We start from the raw sequence: 19,418 nt of genomic DNA on the forward strand, positions 1-19,418 counted from the left end.
TTCACTGCAAGCTTGCAGAGGAAACTGAAGTTTTTAAAGATATCTTGTAGAAAAATCAAATACAAAGAGAAGAAACAAAGGTAAACCAAACACAGTATAGCACAAGACATGCACCGAAAGAATTCAAAATTATTAATAAACATTTGTTGAGTTTTTCTAGAAAGAAAATGAGGAACAGATGAGGGTGCTTGGGAAAGAGAACAATAACTATGCATTCTATGTATTCCAGTTCTCAAATACCAAAGGACCCACTACCTAAATCTGCTTCAAGGTGTTCAGGTGAACCTCACTAGATAAGAGGCAGGATCAATCAGGGAAGTAAAATATAAAGTCTAGGAACAGTGCAAAAAATAATAGTTGGTGGAGCAAACCAAGCAACCTTGGAAAGACATGTTGGTTGGGAAATAAAGTGTACTGAATAACTGGTCTTATTTTCTCTTTTCAATTTAGAATGGACTTGTGGCCTGCTAATGTCTCAAAAATGTATTCTAATGTATGTATGGGCAATAGACCGGGAGGCATGAGTGTAGGCCGTGGAGTTGCTCAACTGGGTTCATGGTGTGGCTCCACTTATCACTATGGGCTACTTGATTAAACTCTGTGACTCCATTTCTATATCTGTCAAATGGGCTATGTGAGGATCAAATAACAGTCTGGTATAAAATTAGAGTTCAATAAATAAGAGCCATATTATTCATATAAGAATGCTATCCTAATGCTGATGTACAAAAAAAAAAGAAAAGATAAAATATTCAATAATCCTACTGATAAGATAATCCTTGATAATAAAACAAAAACAACTCAAACAATCATTCAAACAATAAAAACCCTAATGTATACTCTCGGTATAACAATGCAAACCACGCAGTGAAATAAAAATAAAAAGTAAAATCTATCTTTAAATTTCTTTCCTCGTTTGTCAAGAGTTCCTTATGTGGTATTTAAAAAAAAAAAAAAAGCATAAATAGCTCTTACATATTCTTTTAACTATTTATAGAAAAGTGACCGTACTCCCTATTATATGCATTTTTCTGCACCTAGATTTTTGTCCCCTACAAAATAATATATCTTGGAGATCTTTCCTGTGTGCATACACAGCACACTCTCACTTTTTAACAGTTGCATAATATCCACAGTACAGATGTAAGATAATTTATCTAACTAACTCTTTATACTTGGAAATTTAGTTTGTTTTGATAGGTGATAAATACAAATGCTATTTCAAAAATTATATATACATTACTTTGGTATTTCTTTAAATTCTTAAGGTATATTTCTAGCAATGGAATGTTCAAATAAAGAATATGGGCCTCTTAAAATATGTCCACCAAAGTTGTAATATCAATTAAACCCCATGTACACTCTCAACAGCATCTGAGAAGTCTTGGCCTGAGAATTATCCAAGCCCTAAATTTTGCAAGTCTGGTTATATAAAAGTTTATTAAGGTTGATTGATATTGTAACTTTATTTTTCTATGCTGACTAACAAAAAAGAAATACTTTGATTATAAAATATCTTGGATTATTGTCATTCTTGTAAAAATATAAATATGATAAAATAGTAGTTATTATAAAACTGGATGTTTTTATTTCTAACCAAGATTTTTTCTTTCTTTCTTTTTATTTTTTGTATTCCTCACCTGAGAATAGTTTTCCATTGCTTTTTAGAGAGAGAGAGAGAGAAACATTAATGTGAAAGAGACACTTCAGTTGGTTGTCTCCCACATGACCCTGGCTGGGAATCAAACCTGCAACCCAAGTATGTGCACTTGACCAGAATCGAACCCAAGACCCTTCAGTCCATGGGCTGATGCTCCAACCATTGTGTCAAACTGGCCAGGGCCATCGAAAGATTTTCAAATATTATTTCCCTATCTTATGAGATTTTTATGGTCAAGAATAGTTAACATCCTAAATGCAGACACTGCTCTTCCTATTACTTTCAAAATATTTCTTTCTTTCTAGGGTTAGCATACACACAGAGAGACACTACTACTTACAGGCACACACAGACACGCACACACAGACGTTCACTGGAAGCCCTCTACTACCAAGAAACAGAGCACAACTCCTTCAGTGAATATTACCCCAAGAATTGTTATTTAGAGGAAACCTAATAGGTTAAGAACCTAGTAAAGTTAAATTTCAATTTTCTGAGGTGCACTAAACCCTTACAGATGTAAGATAAAAGCCAATACATGGGTAAGTGACATTTTATGTTTCCCTTAGTGGATCAAATAGATTTCTCAAATTTGAGGTTACCCATTACATTTCACTAATAATCTATATTTAACCCTAAAGAAAATGTATTAAAAATTTCTCCTGCAATATATAAAAAAGGGACTTTACTTTCATGAAATTTGCATTTATTCAGTTTCTGGAATCTGTCGGGAGACAAACTCTTCACTCTGCTGCCTTCACACAAAATGGCTGGTTGGTTTTTATTTGTGAATCTCAGTAGGTTTCTAACACATTTAGAGAAAAATATAGCCAACTTGGAATAATTTTCCAAATTTAAATGTAGGGATGTTTTTATGAGCATGGAGGATTAATGATTATCAGGCTTATATATTTCATATTAGAGTATTATAGAATATAGAAATATCTTGATTTTTTGGTGTTTTAATAAATATAAATTTGTAGGAAAGGGATTAAGAATAAGTTATGCATGTAAAGGGTATAAGCAATTCTCTGTTGCTTTATGATTTGAGTGTTTACTCAATGACTTTATATAAAAGGATTTTTCTACAAAATAAGATATTTATTATAATTCTAATGTACATAAAATAAAATTTCTTATTTATTTATATTGCTTTGTGGTATAGTATTGTATTCTTAATTAATATATTAATGTATCCTACAATTTCCCAGCTCTTAAAAATTTGAATGCAAGGATAAATCACGTGGGAGCCCTCTGGTGGCCAAAACGATGCTATTAAATTTCACCGGAGAAGTTCAGGCTTAGAGAAAAACTCTCCTTGAAATCCCAAAGCATTATTTGACATCTAATTCATGTTGATATTTTTATAGCATATTGATTCAATTGATAAGTTACAGATTACAATGTATTTTAACATCTGCCACCAAACTCATAAAGTAATATTTTATATACATAAGTCGATATTTAAATTGTATTAAAATATTATATTTCTGTATGAATATAGAGAATCACAGATAATCTAAGACCCACAAAGTTTCTGAATCATAGAATTTAACACCAGGAATATATCTTAAAGTTAATTTAGTAAAATTCCTTCATTTAATGAATAATAAAAATAAATTCAAGGTAGGTTAAATGCTTTGCATATAGTCTTAGAGTAATTGTTGGCAGTGCTGGGCTAGAGTCCATTTCTATATGTTCTAATGTCTAGCACTCTAAGAAATGTGGTCATTAAATTCCGCTTCAATTTATTTGGCAGTCCCTCTTCATGGGATTTTTACTTATGTTTATTTTTTAACCTTCTTTTCAGAATTTTTTAATTTTAAATCTTGCAAGTTTTTCTAGGATAAGACATGGACATCAAGTGATTTGCAATTTAAAAGTAAAACTGAGGAATATAAAGCAGAAATAAAACAAAACAACAAGAACTGTATTAGTTTTCTATTGCTGTTTAATAGATTACCAGAAAGTTAGCAGCTCAAAACAATACCTATTGGTAAGCTCACGATTCTGTAGGTCAGAATCAAGGTGTTAGCTGGACTTTTGGAAGCGCTGAGGAAGAATCTGCATCCAACCTCATTCAGCTTCTGTCAGAAATCAGTTCCTGTGGTTGTAGGACTGAGGTCTTATTTATTTATTTATTTATTTATTTATTTATTTATTTATTTATGTTACAGATGTTTCTCCTTTTTTTCCTATTGACACCCACCTCCCAATCCCCCCATCCCATCCCCAGCTTTATTGTCCATGTCCATCGGTTATGCATACATGCATATAAGTGCTGTGGTTTATCTCTTCCTCCCCCTGTGACACCCTCTTCTGAGAGTTGTCAGTCTGCACCTACTTCCATGTCTCTGAGTCTATCCTGTTCCTCAGACTGTTATGTTCATTATAGTCCACAAATAAGTGAGATAATCTGATACTTGTCGTTCTCTGTTTGGCTTGTTTCACTTAGGATAATAATCTCCAGGTCCCTCCATGTCATCTGAAAGGATACGAGATCTTTCTTTCTTACAGCTGCATAGTACTCCACTGTGAATATGTACCACTGCTTTTTTATCCATTTCTCTACTGATGAACACTTGGGCTGTTTCCAGATCTTAGCTATTGTCAATAGTGCTGCTATGAACATGGGGGTACATATATTGTTTCTGATTGATGTTTCAGGCTTTTTAGGGCATATTCCTAGAAGTGAGATCACTGGGTCAAATGGCAATTCAATTTTTAATTTTTTGAGGTAACACCATATTTTTTTCCATAGTAGCTGCACCAGTCTGCATTCCCACCAGCAGTGTACTAAAGTTCCTTTCTCCACACCCTCGCCAACACTTGTTGTTTGATGATTTGTTGATAGCGGCCATTCTGACAGGTGTGAGGTGATACCTCATTGTTATTTTAATTTGCATCTCTCTGATTAGTGACGTTGAACATTTTTACATGTCTCTTAGCCATTTGTATGTCCTTTTTGAAGAGGTGTCTACTTAGCTCCTCTGCCCATTTTTTAATTGGGTTGTCTTCCTTTTTTTGAAATGTATGAGCACTCTATATATTTTGGAAATTAATCCCTTATTGATGTATCATTGGCAATTATGCTCTCCCATACAGGGGACTCCTTTCCATTTTGATGGTTGTTTCTTCTGCTGTGCAGAAGTTTTTGAGTTTGATGTAGTCCCATGTGTTCATTTTCTCCTTTGTTTCTTTTGCCTTAAGTGATGTATCAGTGAAAATTCTGCTGTGCTTGATGTCCGAAATTTTGTTGCCTACATTTTCTTCTGGAATTTTTATGGATTCACGAGTCACATTTAAGACTTTTACCTATTTTGAATTTATTCTTGTGTATGGTGTAAGTTGATGATCTAGTTTTATTTTTTTTGCATGTAGCTGTGCAATTTTCCCAGCACCATTTATTAAAGGTGCTCCATTGTATGCTCTTAATTGAGCCTAATGTCTTAGGTCAATTTCTGGGTTCTCTGTTCTGTTCCAGTGGTCTATATGCCTGTTCTTTTGCCAGTACCAGGCTGTTTTGATTACAGTAGTTTTGTAGTATAACCTGATATCTGGTATTGTGATCCCACCTATTTTGTCCTTTTTTAAGATTGCTGTGGCTATTTGAGGTTTTTTTTTTTTTTTTTGGTTCCATATGAATTTTTGAAGTATTTGTTCTAGTTCTGTGAAATATGTCGTTGATATTTTGATGGGGATTGCATTGAATCTATAGATTGCTTTGGGTGGTATGGACATTTTAATGATGTTAATTCTTCCAATACATGAACAAGGTATGTGCTTCCACTTTTGTATATCTTCCTCTATTTCTTTTTTCAGTGTCCTGTAGTTAAGTTTATTCCTAGGTATCATAATTTTTTGGCCGCAATGGTAAATGGGATTGTTTTTTCAGTTTCTGTTTCTTGGAGTTCATCATTGGCGTATAAGAATGCTGTCAATTTCTTGATGCTAATTTTGCATCCTGCTAATTTGCCAAATTCATTTATTAAGTCTAGTAGATTTTTGATGGAGTCTTTAGGGTTTTCTATGTATAATATCATGTCATCTGTGAATAATGACAGTTTCACTTCCTCCTTTCCAATTTGGATCCCTTTTATTTTTTCTTCATGTCTGATTGCTGTAGCTAAGACTTCCAGTACTATTTTAAATAGGAGTGGTAAAAGGGGGCATCCCTGTCTTGTTCTTGTTCTTTAGGAAAATACTTTTAGTTTTTGCCCATCGAGTATGATGTTGGCTGTAGGTCGTTCATATATGGCCTTTATTATGTTGAAATATGACCCCTCTATTCCCACGTTGCTAAGCATTTTTATCAGAAATAGGTGCTGGATTTTGTCGAATGCTTTTTCAGCGTCTGTTGATCTGATCATGTGGTTTTCATCTTTCATTTTGTTTATGTGGTGTGTCACATTTATTGATTTGGGAATATTGTACCAGCTTTGCATCCCTGGGATGAACTGAGGTCCTTTTTACTTGCTGATTTTTGGCTAAGGTGCTGCTCTCAGCTTCTGGATGTAGTTCTTAGTTCCTTGCTACATGCCTGCCTCTCTATACAAAGCCAGCAAGAGGGACTCCCCTTTTGTTAAAACCATCAACCATCACACATCAATTCTCATTTTTAGGAGGGGCCTGGTTCTTTTCAAGAAACTTGTATAGATTCACAGGGCTATTAATAGGTAAGCATCACCCATAATATTATATCCTTGTTAAAATCAATTGTACTATATAATTTAATCTAGTCATACAAGTGATTATCCCATCATATTCACAATTTCTGGGATTGAACAGGTGGTGCACGGGTGCATGGATCTTGAGGGACATTTCAGAATTCTGTCTACCACAATAAGATGAAGTTTGCTTACTAAAGCATACCTCAATAGGAGGAAATAGTTTACTTCCTTTCGTAGTTGTCATGATTCCTGTATGATCTCAATGCATAATTTAGCATTACAACAGAGGTTATGCACTAACAAAGTCTTGCACTATTAAAATATACTCTTTAAAATTTATTAGCATTTCCAATGAATTAAAAAATCTGTCTTTATGTGCATATGTTCTAATGAGAAGAAAGACATAATGAATGATCAATATAATAAATAAATAAATAAATAAATAAATAAATAAATCACCTAATATACTAGTAGATAAAATGTGCTATGAAATAAAAGAGATCAGGGTAAGAAGAATTCAGAATATCAGAGATGGAATAGATTACTAGGTTATCAAGGATGTTCATCATTGAGAAGGTGAAGTTTGAGCAAGGACATAAAGGAAGCAATGTAGTTATTTGTGAAGATATCTGGGGAGAAATAATCTAGGCAGACAGAACAAGGGAAATGACTCTAGGACAAGACCCTCCTGCCTGGCAATTCAAAACACAGCAAGGAGGAACAAGTGACTGAGATGGAATAAGAATGGAATGAGGAAGAAGAAAATAAGAGGCAAGGTCAAGAGGCAATAAAGAACCACAAGTTATGGTGTCATTGTAGAGTCTGGATAAAATGGAACACCATTGCAGGAGGGAGATGCATGAGATCTGTTTTAGAAGAACCACTCTGGCTACTTTATTAAGAATGATTGAAGAGGAGTAAGAATAAAAGCAGACAGACCTTGTAAGCGGCTACTGCTGAAATTCAGGCTAGAGTTGCAATGGTTTGGACCAGGGGTTTAGAGTGGGGGTAGTAAGAATTAGATTCTAAATATATGTTGACGGTAGAGCTAAGAACATTTCTATTATGTTCAATGGTGACATATGCAATAAAGAAAGGAGCTGAGAACAACTTAAAGGTTTTTAGTTTGAAAGGCTGAATAGATAGAATGACTATCCTTTGACGACAAGGATGCAGAAGGTGAGAAAGGCGAGGGACTTACTTTTTGGACATGTTGCATTTGAGGTGGCTTTTAAATATCCAGGTGGATAAGTCAAGTAGGCAGTTGGATATATAAGTTGGGAGTTCATGAGAGAGATCTTGCTTGAAAATATACAATTAGGAGTCATTTAAAAGACTCCCAAAGATGGTATTTTAATGCAGTGAAACTGGATGAAAACATAAGGGAGTGAGTCAAGGCTACAAAGTAGAAGGAAACCAACGACTGGACCCTGGAGCATTAAGATGACAGAAGAAGATGAAAAACAAGTAAAGGAGCCCAGGCAGTGCAGCTCAGTGGTTGAGCATCAACCCATGTACCAAGAGGTCACTGGTTCGATTCCTGGTCAGGGCACCTGCCTAGTTTGTGGGTAGAATCCCCAGTGGAGGGCAGGCAGGGGGTGGCCAATCGATGTTCTTTCTCATCGATGTTTCTATCTCTCGCTCTCTTTTCCTCTGAAATCAATAAGAAAAAGAACAAGAAAAACAGAAAAAAACAAGTAAAGGAGATGGCAAAAGGGGAATCCGTGAAATGGAAGGAAATTCAAAGCACCACAGAAGCCAAGAAGAAAAGGGTATCAGACAGAATAAGTGAGCAACTGTGTCAAATGCTACTGATAAGATTAAATAAAGTGGGCTCTGAGACTGGATCACTGGAGTTAGCAGTTTGGAGGACACTGGTGAGATTGACAAGTTTTGATGGAGTGATGGGGGAAAAGCCTGACTAGGGCAGGTTTAAGAGGGGAAACGAGAAGGTAAATGGCAGAAAATGAGTGCAAACAACAATTTCAGGAATTTCACTGCAGAAAGAAGTCAAAAAATGAGGGAGGGGAAGCTGGTAGAGAAAATGGGGTCAATGAAAGTTTTTATTTATTTTTTGCCTGTTCATCCAATATTTTATCTACCTCACAGATTTTGATTAATTATTCTTTAATGTTTCCATTATTAGGCTCCTGTACATTTTGTGCAGTGGTGACCTAAGAAGTACATTATGATTATGTTTTCCTGTCTAATTTTACCTTTTTCTCTGGAATAAATAATTACCTCGTTTTCCCCAATTAGTTTTCTACCTGCATATTTCTTTTCTTTTTTTTTTTAAAGGATGATTTTTTATTTTTATTCAGATAGAGCGGAAGGGAGAGAGAGGAAGAGAGAGAGAGAGAGAAACATCGACGTGAAAGGGACACATCGAGTGACTGCCACCCGCACAACCCAACCAGGGCCGGGGACAAACTGCAACGGAAGTACGTGCCCTTAGCGGGAACCGAACCCGGGTCTCTCTGGACCGCAGGCCGACGCTTCAACCGCTGAGCCAAACTGGCCAGGGCTTACCTGCATATTTCTAATTCTTTGCACAATTCCACAAGGTCTATAAACCCTCAAAACAGCGATCTGTAAATAGTTAATCAGAAAATTGATCCTGTCCCACATTTTTGTCTTCCTGCTGTAATCTTTCTACACTGCACTTCGCATGTTCTCTGGGATCCTTGGTTTTCTGAATGTCTGCTGCTTTTATTTACTCCCTCATTTGCTAGAGCATAACTTTTTAGTACCTTTCTTTGTCCTTTCCCACATTTTCTTCAATTTAATTGCTATTTTTATTGAAGTCATATAGCACACAATTTACAGTGCCTAACAGTTCTGTGATTTTACAGAACCCAACAGTCCCCTCACCCTACTTCTCTGCAATGCTTCTTCCTAAGGAGTAAGCACTTTAACCTGTTTCAGGTGGTTTTTGGTAACAATTTTATATTGCTTCTTTGTAATTTTTCAGTTCTTGGCACTATTTACATTGACCTCCAATATAGAAAATAAGGATTTAATGATTTTTTCCTATCAATGCCCACACCACAGATGTATACCTTTCCGATGCCCCTGCCTTCTCAATATAATTATACTAAAACTTTCAAAGATCAGAATTATTATGATTATATGACACTCCTTTTAGGTGAGTCATGTGGTAAGCTATAATGACGTTTCCTTTTCCAAACACCTTACTGTTTTCTCTAAAGTTGATTAAGACCTTTACCCCCTTTTACTTATTATTTTACATATTTACTAATCCACACCAAAATTTTAACCATATCTCTAAATCTCTCCTCATGACACTGAGATGCATCAAATATTCTATCAATTCCACGATGGAAAAATTTTTTTGTTATAGTATGTAATTAGTCATGGAAACAATCTGGTAGAAATGAAGAGTTGATGAAGGACAGAGCATTGTTAGAGTGACATCTTTAATCAAATGGTCAGGAGCATCAAATGAGGATTATTCTTATTGGGTAACAATGGATTTATTGTTTTTCATGCCTGTCGAAGGCCACCATAGCCTGTGTTATGGCGACTTCAGTAAATATGCTGACTTCAAGGTATCATTTTTTTTTTCTGTTTAAATAATATTTAGAGCAAGTAAACTGTGTTGACAGGAGCAGTGAGAGGCAGAAGAAGTGTATTAGAAGAGCTAATCACATTCATCAGAACATGCCTCTCAAAGAAGCCTAGGGTGAGAGTCAGAACACTCAGTTTTGGGCCCCAAGTATCACTGACGAGCTCTGCTACATTTGCCAAGTGAACTCTCCCTCTAGGTTTCATTTTCACTGATGTTTTACTGGCTGTTGGACATTCTTAGCTCAGTCAAGTTAACACACAAGATCAACAATCACACCCTCACTCAGCTCAGTTCCTATTATATTGACTTAACTTCTGGAACACATTTCTGTTCTATGTTGTATTGTCAAATCTGCTTTCCCTTTCTCAAATGTTGCCTCTCTCAATTCTCCCAGAAATAAGGAATTGTCAACTTCCTCTAAAATGTTATTGCAACTTAAATGTACTTCTCTTTTGACTTTAATATCCTTGTTTCAAATTTTTATTTCTTAAAAATAATACATTCTGCCCTGGCCAATTTGGCTCAGCGGTTAGAGCGTCGGCCTGTGGTCCAGAGAGACCTGGGTTCGGTTCCCGCTAAGGGCGCGTACCTCGGTTGTAGTTTGTCCCTGACCCTGGATGGGTCGTGCGGGTGGCAACCACTCGATGTGTCCCTTTCACGTCGATGTTTCTCTCTCTCTCTCTTCCTCTCTCTCCCTCCCACTCTATCTGAACAAAAAATGGAAAAATGTCCTTGGGTGAGGATATAATAATAATAATAATAATAATAATACATTCTGCTAGATGATCTCTAAGTCCCATTCTAGTAAATTTAATACAAAAACATTCCCTGAAATCCCACTATGAGTAAGAGGTAAAATATAAAGCCAGCACCTTGCAGTTAATTAGAAAGGTAGAGTTTCAGTTAACTAACAGAAAATGAGACATACACACATCTATAAAACAGCGTCAAGTAACACATGCAAGGCATCCAAAGGGCGTACCCTTTGCAAAGGCGACTTAAATGCAGCATGTACCCTTCTGTTCTCTCATTCCTCCCCCCCATCTGCTCTCCCATCAGTAGACTTCAACTCTCTTGTGCTTGAATTCCTTTCTGATTATATATTTGGGAGATTAGGAATTAGGTAGTCTCTTATTTTAACAGTTTTCCCGCAAATGGCTGATGTAGACACAAACAAAATCTGGTTCCATAAATCCTGTGAGAATATATGGAGACCTGGAATGGTGGCTGATGTGAATGAAAGTGTTTACTCTCCATGGGGATTTGTGAGATGTCTGATAGTAATCTAATGTTGAAATTTAAGTTCTTGCTTCTGCTCCTGCAGCTCTGAATTTAAACCAGATAGAACTCATTTCAGTTTACCTTTTTTTTTTTTTAAGGTTTGTGGACTTCCAGTGACCATGTTACAGGGAAAGAACTTGCATGCTATCATGAGGTCTGAAATGAGGCAAGATGTAGGGCTTGGTGAATGCTTCAAATGGCTTTAGTTTCTATGCCTGGGAAATCATATACAGGTCTTCCTGCAGCTTCCAGCATACATAAAGTGTGGGCAATAATCTTAAAAGACAGTAGAATATTCTATGTACCAGTGGATATTTCCTTCATATCAAATGAATGAAGGAAAGAAACAAAGTGGTTAAATACAGTTATTTAGGCCAAAGGTACTTCAATATAATTATTAAATCAGAAGATGTGCCACTCAATAGTTTTTAAATTTTTATTTTAAATTGTACAGTTAAGAGGGCAATAGTGCAGACTATTTTAGAATGACCCTGTCTCAAGCAATTGGAATGTATTGGACATTATACAGGTATTATGAATATATTTATTGATTGGACTTGATAATGTCTTCTTTTTTTTTCAGGTAACATATTTACATAATACAACTTCTCTACTTATTGTTAAATTTCTGTTCTGTGATTCTCTGGAATCTGTACTTTCCTGAGAGATAGACTATTGCTTTGCTGTTGAGTTGAACTTTTTCCTTCTTCATGTGAGCAGACTATGCACAGAAAAATGAGATCTGTAAAAATTTATTTTTTTCCATCTTTAAGTAAGAAATTAAAACAAGTTTCTGACCACAACAACCAGACAATCATCCAAAGAGCTTTCCGAAAACCTATATGCTTTTATTCTTTGCATTGTTGCTCAAATGCATTTGCAATATTCTGAAAAGTACATTAAATAGTCATGTTTAATTTTTCTCCATTTAGTTTTGAACTGGTTATATGCATTCTATTGTCTATTTAGATATACAGACCAATCAGTTTCATTAACATTATACCATGTGCTTACTATTTTTCCAGGTATTAAAATAACTTTATTTTTAATAGTATGCATTATGATTAAAACTATTATTGTCCAATCTAATGAAATCAGAGAAAGAATACACACAGATACGTTTACATGTGTATCTAGCTCTATAGTATTTTACTAAATATTCCTAGAAACACTTTAGCATCAGTTCCTCCAGGAAGAACTTGGAAAAGCAGCTTCTAAGATGAGAATTAAAATAAATGTCTACTTTTGCCTTCCTAGAGAAGCTTTAGAATTGCAACCCTGAATATACGCCTGCTAACCATGCCAATAGTCACAAAGGAACTGATTGGATCCCATGATCCAGAAAGTGATTTGTTCATTCAATATCTCATACTGTATCTCAGGAGTCACTGCAAAAACCCAGCAAGACTGGTGGAAACAGAAGGTACATATTGAGAAGGACCTGTGCCTGAATCAGATTCAGACGTTGTGATTAATCGAACACCTTTGCATTCTGAGTACCAATCATTAATGTCATTAAGCTGCTTGTTTCTTAATTGCATTCTTGTGCGGGGAACTCCAGGCAAAAATGAATCAGCTCCAAAAGGCCCACAATCAAAGTTGATTGCGTCTAACCTTACTGTTGCACCTCTATTAACCTACAAGCTGTGTGGGCAGGGCTTACAAAAAGCACTTTGTGAGAAATAAAGTCTCCTTCAGATTTTACTACATTTGCATTTATCCTGAATTTTCTGGAAATTATGAGGTAGAATTGCTAATAACCCCTGTCATAGACAGTCATTATCTCCAACTGTGAATACTGGTTGTCATTTTCAGAGTCAACAGATGTTGACCTTAGGGTGGCAACTTTTCCTTCATTGTATGAACCTAATCAACATTATATTCTTCAGTTTTCTATAAAATGCACTATCCAATTAGAAAGTAAGCTTTTTAAAAAGAAAGGTCTAGGGTTAAAATCTCATTTAAGCTGCATTAGGCTAAATGTGGCTTTGGGCTATTTGTATTAGCTAAAGCTATTTATGGTTTCTCTAAAGGAGAGGAAAGGACACTTTGGAGACTACAAAGAAATTGATTTAATGGTATGCATGACTTCACATTCAATTTCTATAAAAGTGGCCCTTTATAAAAGGTTGTGAAGATTTCTGACAATATCTCCCTTTTCATCTCTGTCTTGATCTTCATAGAAACACTGTTTGCAAATATGCAGCTAAATTGGCAAAGACACAGCTATAAAACAGTTCTGCAGTATCAACGGGATGTAGCAATTATTAGCTCCCAAAATTAAATTGAACTTGAAGTCCACTAAACCTAGCCACTATTCATGTTGGAAATGTGCTATGAATTCCTGAGCCCAGTCAGCTTTTTGTGAAATTAATCACTTCCAACTTGCTTCTAAGCTCATTTTCTTCAGATGACTTTCCCAATCAGACTCCATTAGAGGCTGGTAATGGCTTTAATGGCATCTGACTCAATTTGATGGTCATGTATCCATTCAGTCATTTATTCAGCCAGTGTCCTGGGTGCTTACCATGTAGAGGTAATATGCTGGGCTCTGGTGAAACAGGGAAACAAGAATCTCAGACCCTAACTTTCAGACTACTGGAAACATAGATAGAATTCCATTTCAACATAACATAATCATAACTTCTTATACACATTTTTTCAGATCTTTGCAGATAGTCTCTAGTAAAGATGCTTTGGTGATTTGGTTATAGCACATTATATGAACTAAGAATTTTGTGTATTTTCCTTGTAGGAGTCAAGTTTCATAACAAAAATCATTATGCTTTCAAATTAAATATGTATGGTACGTATCCAGAGTTTAGATTTTAAATGCTCTTTAATGGGAGTGATTCTAAAAATCTGACAGTTTGAAAATTTTCACTTGGGGCCTTAGACAGCTGAAGAAGACTATTTCCTGTAGACTGACTGTTGTATGATACAGGGGGGAAAGAAGACTGGCAAAGCCATAAGAAAGAAAAGGTAAAAACTGGTTAGTCTTTAACTCAGCATAACAAGGACAAATAAAAGGAAAAATAAATCTGAGTTGATGTAACATTTTAGGTTAGAGTTAGGCAAGATCAGGCAAATAAGATCTCATTTTCTAAAAATAAATGTATACATTTTCGGAAAATGTACATTAAATTCTTTTCTAAAAATTTACTATTTGAAGGACTAATCAATGGTTGGACAAGGCCGACTTTGTGTCTGGGCAAGTTTGCTTGCATCTCTGAAATAGGTAAATTAGGAATGTGTACAGAAGTAAAATAAATGATGAAATAACTGTTTTTAAAAATTAGCAATATAAATATATAAGATGTAAAATAGGTATAATACAATAACATTCTAGTGCAGTACAAAAAAATTAACCAGTATATTAAAATGGATACGAGATAAATGTTATTTAGCAATTACAGGTTACTTTTATTAGTCTGTATAGTCTCCTTAAATAATCACAAATTACTCCTTGATTATAAATAGTTTTATAATTTTTAACAATATATATAATAATAGGAAACTACTTCTGGTTATGTTACATGAGGAAGTAAATTTGATAAGCTATTATTTATTAACATCTTTCACTTGGTTGCAGAGAAATACCATTTAAGGCAAAGCACTACAGATGTATAAATCATTGTCAGAAATTACCTTAAATTTTACTAAAGTGTAGTAACCAGAAAGAAATGCAGTGCAAAATAGGAATGATCTGCTGATATTCTGATACATAACTGAATATTTTTAGTCCTAAGATTCTCAACTTATTTTATATAAATGGACAATTTTTAGGAAAAGATATAATTTTTCTATGTTTAAATACATTTTATTTTCTTTCATTGAGATTTTTGAGGGCCATGCCATGGATCAAGGTTTACAACTAAATTTTGGCTAGAACTTAAGTGCTTTTAGTATCCTTTTTTTTTTTTTTTTGTATAATCCTTACAATTGAAAATGCCCAGCCTTCTTTTCTTTTTTTTTTTTTATCCTCACCCGAGGGCATTTTTTTTCCATTTTTTGCACAGATAGAGTGGGAGGGAGAGAGAGGAAGAGAGGAGAGAGAAACATCGATGTGAAAGGGACACATTGAGTGGTTGCCACCCGCACGACCAACCAGGGCCGGGGACAAACTGCAACCAAGGTACGTGCCCTTAGCGGGAACCGAACCCGGGTCTCTCAGGACCACAGGTCGACGCTCTAACCGCTGAGCCAAACCGGCCAGGGCATGCCCAGCCTTCTTTTCAATTCATCATTATCAGCAGACATATCTTCCAAAATATCCATTTGATCATGTTATACTGTTGCTTATTAATACTCAGTGATTCATTATCATAATATTTAAAGCAACTTATAACTTTATTTTAGACTAATAATCTTTTACAGGACCTATATTTTGGTCTTTCCTGTCATTCCTCAATTCTGTAACTGATTTTTTCCATATTATTTTCTTAACTATATTTTATTTTATGACTCCTGGATTTAAACCTAATGCTGACCTTTTAAGGTTGAGCTTAAGTATAAAATTTTCTCATATCTACATGGAAGATTTAGTTTTTCCTTGGTATTTTGTTCATATAATAACTGCTATGTCAACTGCATTTTACACAACTATTCATTGAGTTCCTACCATGTGTGAGACACTCTTCTAGAAACAGGCATGTATGGGTGACCAAGAATCAAAGCCCTCTATCTCTCCTGGATTTTCTTCTTATATGTTGGATACTTAAACATTTACCACAATAATTAATAAATACCCTTTCTAAGAGCCAACATTTGTCATTCTTGAGTCCAGTAGCAGAGAGTTGAGATGAGAATATAGCACATGCTAAAATGATGGCTATTCTTTTTAAATTGAATGGAATCAAACATCTAATATTCAGCCACTTGGAAAACTGTTTCCCTTTTTAATTACAAACAGATGAAGGGAGGGAAAATATATATATATAATTGGGAAGTAAATATTTATATAGAATTTTCACACTTTTTCCCTAAAAGCTTCCTAACCATTCATTTGAAAGATATAGCACTGAATTATTCCTTTAGCAGTAATACATATATAGGCATAAAAAAAACATAAATGTGTATATTTGGATCCAAGAAAACATATTTGTGGTTTTTCTTTCTAATTTATAAAGGACCAAGACTATATTTTAAAATATCAACTAACTACAAACAACGACACAGTGTAATATCTAGACTTTAAGGATGATACACTTGAAAGATGACATGTGTGAAAGCAAGAACAGGGTCCCTCGTGGTATTTCATTGTCATCATTGTCAGAGAAACAACAACTAGTGAGCCTTGTATAACTTCATTTCTGAAATATGTATCTGTCCCACACAAATAAAAAAGAGAATATTCTCTTTTCTTAAAATTCACTTTCTCACAGGAATAAGTTTTTGCTGCTTCCCAGTGAGTTAGTACGGGCTCACTGCTTGTCAATAGTATCTCCATTCATTAATTTTTAAATCTATAATACTTTTAAAATCTATAAACTAGGATTTCCTTGATAGGATAACAAATGTGTTATTCATTATCAGGTTTAACTTACAGCCATTTGAAAGGAATGGTATAAAACCAATAGAATTCTATAAAGAATTTACTTATAAGGTAAAATAATAAGTAGGTTAGAATTCTATAAAGAATTTACTTATAAGGTAAAATAATAAGTAGGTTAAGTAGTTATAAGAAGAAAAATTTTATTGGATGTGCAAAGTGATCAATGGTGGTAAGTCTATCTAGTAAGCCTTTTTAATGAAATGTTTTAAACATTTTCAAAATAAAAAGTGATAGTTCTTATTTACTAAATGCTTTTCAACCTCCCATTTTACTACTCTTTCCTTGGGAGTTTTGGGCTGCAGGGAGGAATTATTATCAGTAAACCAATCTGCTTGCTGTTTTTGTTACATTTACACAATGGACTACTACTTGTCCATTAGAAAAAGAAAAAAAGGAAGTATTACCTTTTGCAACAGCACGGATGGGCCTAGAAAGTGTTATGCTAAATGAAATAAGCCAGCCAAAGACAAATATCATGTGATTTCACTTATACGTGGAATCTAATGAACAAGTAAACTAACAAAATAGAAACAGATTCCTAGATGCAGAGAACAGACAGACAGCTGTCAGAGGGGGCGTGTTGGGGAAATAGGTGAAAAGGTGAAGGGATTAATAAAACAACAACTCATAGACACAGACAACAGTCCGGTGATTACCAGAGGGAAAGGGGGGATGAGGGCAGGTAGAAGACTGTAGGGAGGGGATAAAGAGAGAATTAAGGAGACTTGACTTTCTTTGGGTGGTGAACACATAATACAATATACACATGGTGTGTTACAGGATTGTACACTTGAAATCCATAATCATATTAACCAACGCCACCTCAATAAATTCAATTTATTTTTTTAAATAACAGAGAGAAGTTCAAGTCCATGGGGTGATACTAAATATAATGAATGTTTGAAAGTGTCAGGACTGTCTTTTTAATTTATTGCATCTCACACTTTTATGTCAATAGAAGGCTAAAGTATAAGTTTTTCTAGAAGAGGAAATAATTATAAATTAAATTGATATGGAATTTACAATGCCTTATTTTCTTAGTTTCTAATAACAGCCTTCAGTGTTTTGAAGAATTTTTTCACAGGCTGTGTGATGGTTCTTTTGACTTGTTCTTATAGAGGAGACTGCTTTCTTACAGGCAAGTAGAGATGTGCTTTTTCAGAAATTGGCATAGGTTCTCAATCACATTTTGGAAGAATCCCCTGGACACAATTAAAGAACATGACAATCAGAAAAATGTCATAATTTATTTAAATTTAAATAAGTTATAAATACTGTTGGTGGGAGAACCACTGGCTGGGGATAATTATGACAAAATTATTGTAAAGATATTTTGATTAAAACAGACAGGCACCAATCTCTTTTATTCTTTGATTTTACCAGGAATTAAGTAAAATTAAATATGGAAGAGTCAAAAAAATGCTAATGGTTATAGATTTTTATTTTTATTTATTTGTTTTTAGATTTTTATTTAAGGGTTATGGAAGAAGTACTACACCCATCATAATTTCGGGGAGTGTCCTGCCTCTTTGTTCAAACAAAATCTCAGGTGTCAGTGCAGCACCGAAAACTCATAGATAGAAAATTTTCTAGTAGAAACAGGTGCTGTTGGCACATATACAGGGTCAGTGGCCTGGTGTTCAGAAACTCAGCAGCCTTTTCTATAGGTGTTTTCTCTAAGGGAGTTTTTAAAAGATTCTTAAAGGCCTTTAAAAATCTCAAGAAGCAAATTTTTAAAAATCACTGATTTTTTTTCTCATTAAATATATATTTGACAGCTGAGGGATCTAAGGCCCAGTGAGAATAAATGACTTATCATGTTTTAATATTTATTTATTATGCATTAGTTTTAGGTACTCTCTTCTGTCTTGTTAATTAAATTATAAACAGAAACCATCCTTTGTAGTTCATTACATCCCAGACTGTCTAGCACAGTTCCTTTGTGGTAAATAGTCATTGACAGCTGATTTCATTTTATAAGTTTTAATTTACAAAATCAATATTGTTTTATAATATTTTCATCTGTTGAACTTCAGATCAAGGCTTATGACATCTCCTAAATTGATGTGCTTTGAGAATAGAAATATAGACTCTAAATTAATAAAATGATTATTTTTCTCTGTTGTTGTGGAATCAACTGCCTAATACAATTTATATGCACATAAAGTCTGTGTAGAAATACATCTCATTTACAATTCATATACCAGGCACTATTTTATGAACTGGGTACAACATTAAAGCCTATTAAAAAAATTTCCCCCTAAAGGTGTTGCCATTCTAAGGGTAGGAGTCAGACACACACACACATCAAAGAAGTATGTCAGATGTTGTAAGTATTGGATAGGAGGATTTTGTGGGGGTCACGTGAAGTTACAAATTTTTGTTTTGTTGTTGTTAATCCTCACTTGAGGATATATATTTTTTCCATTGAATTTTAGAGAGAGTGGGAGAGAAGTGGAGAAGAGAGAGAGAAACATTGATGTGAGAGAGACACACATCGATTGGTTGCCTCCCCCACATACTCCGACTAGGGCCGGATATCAAACCTGCGAGCTAGGTACATGCCTTTGACAAGGAATTGAACCCTCGACCCTTCGGCATGCAGGCATGTGCTCTATCCACTGGGCCACACAGGCCAGGGCTGCAGTTACAATTTTAAAGAAA

This window comes from Molossus molossus, unplaced genomic scaffold (genome assembly GCF_014108415.1).
Source record: "Molossus molossus isolate mMolMol1 unplaced genomic scaffold, mMolMol1.p scaffold_m16_p_14, whole genome shotgun sequence".
Taxonomy (NCBI): domain Eukaryota; kingdom Metazoa; phylum Chordata; class Mammalia; order Chiroptera; family Molossidae; genus Molossus; species Molossus molossus.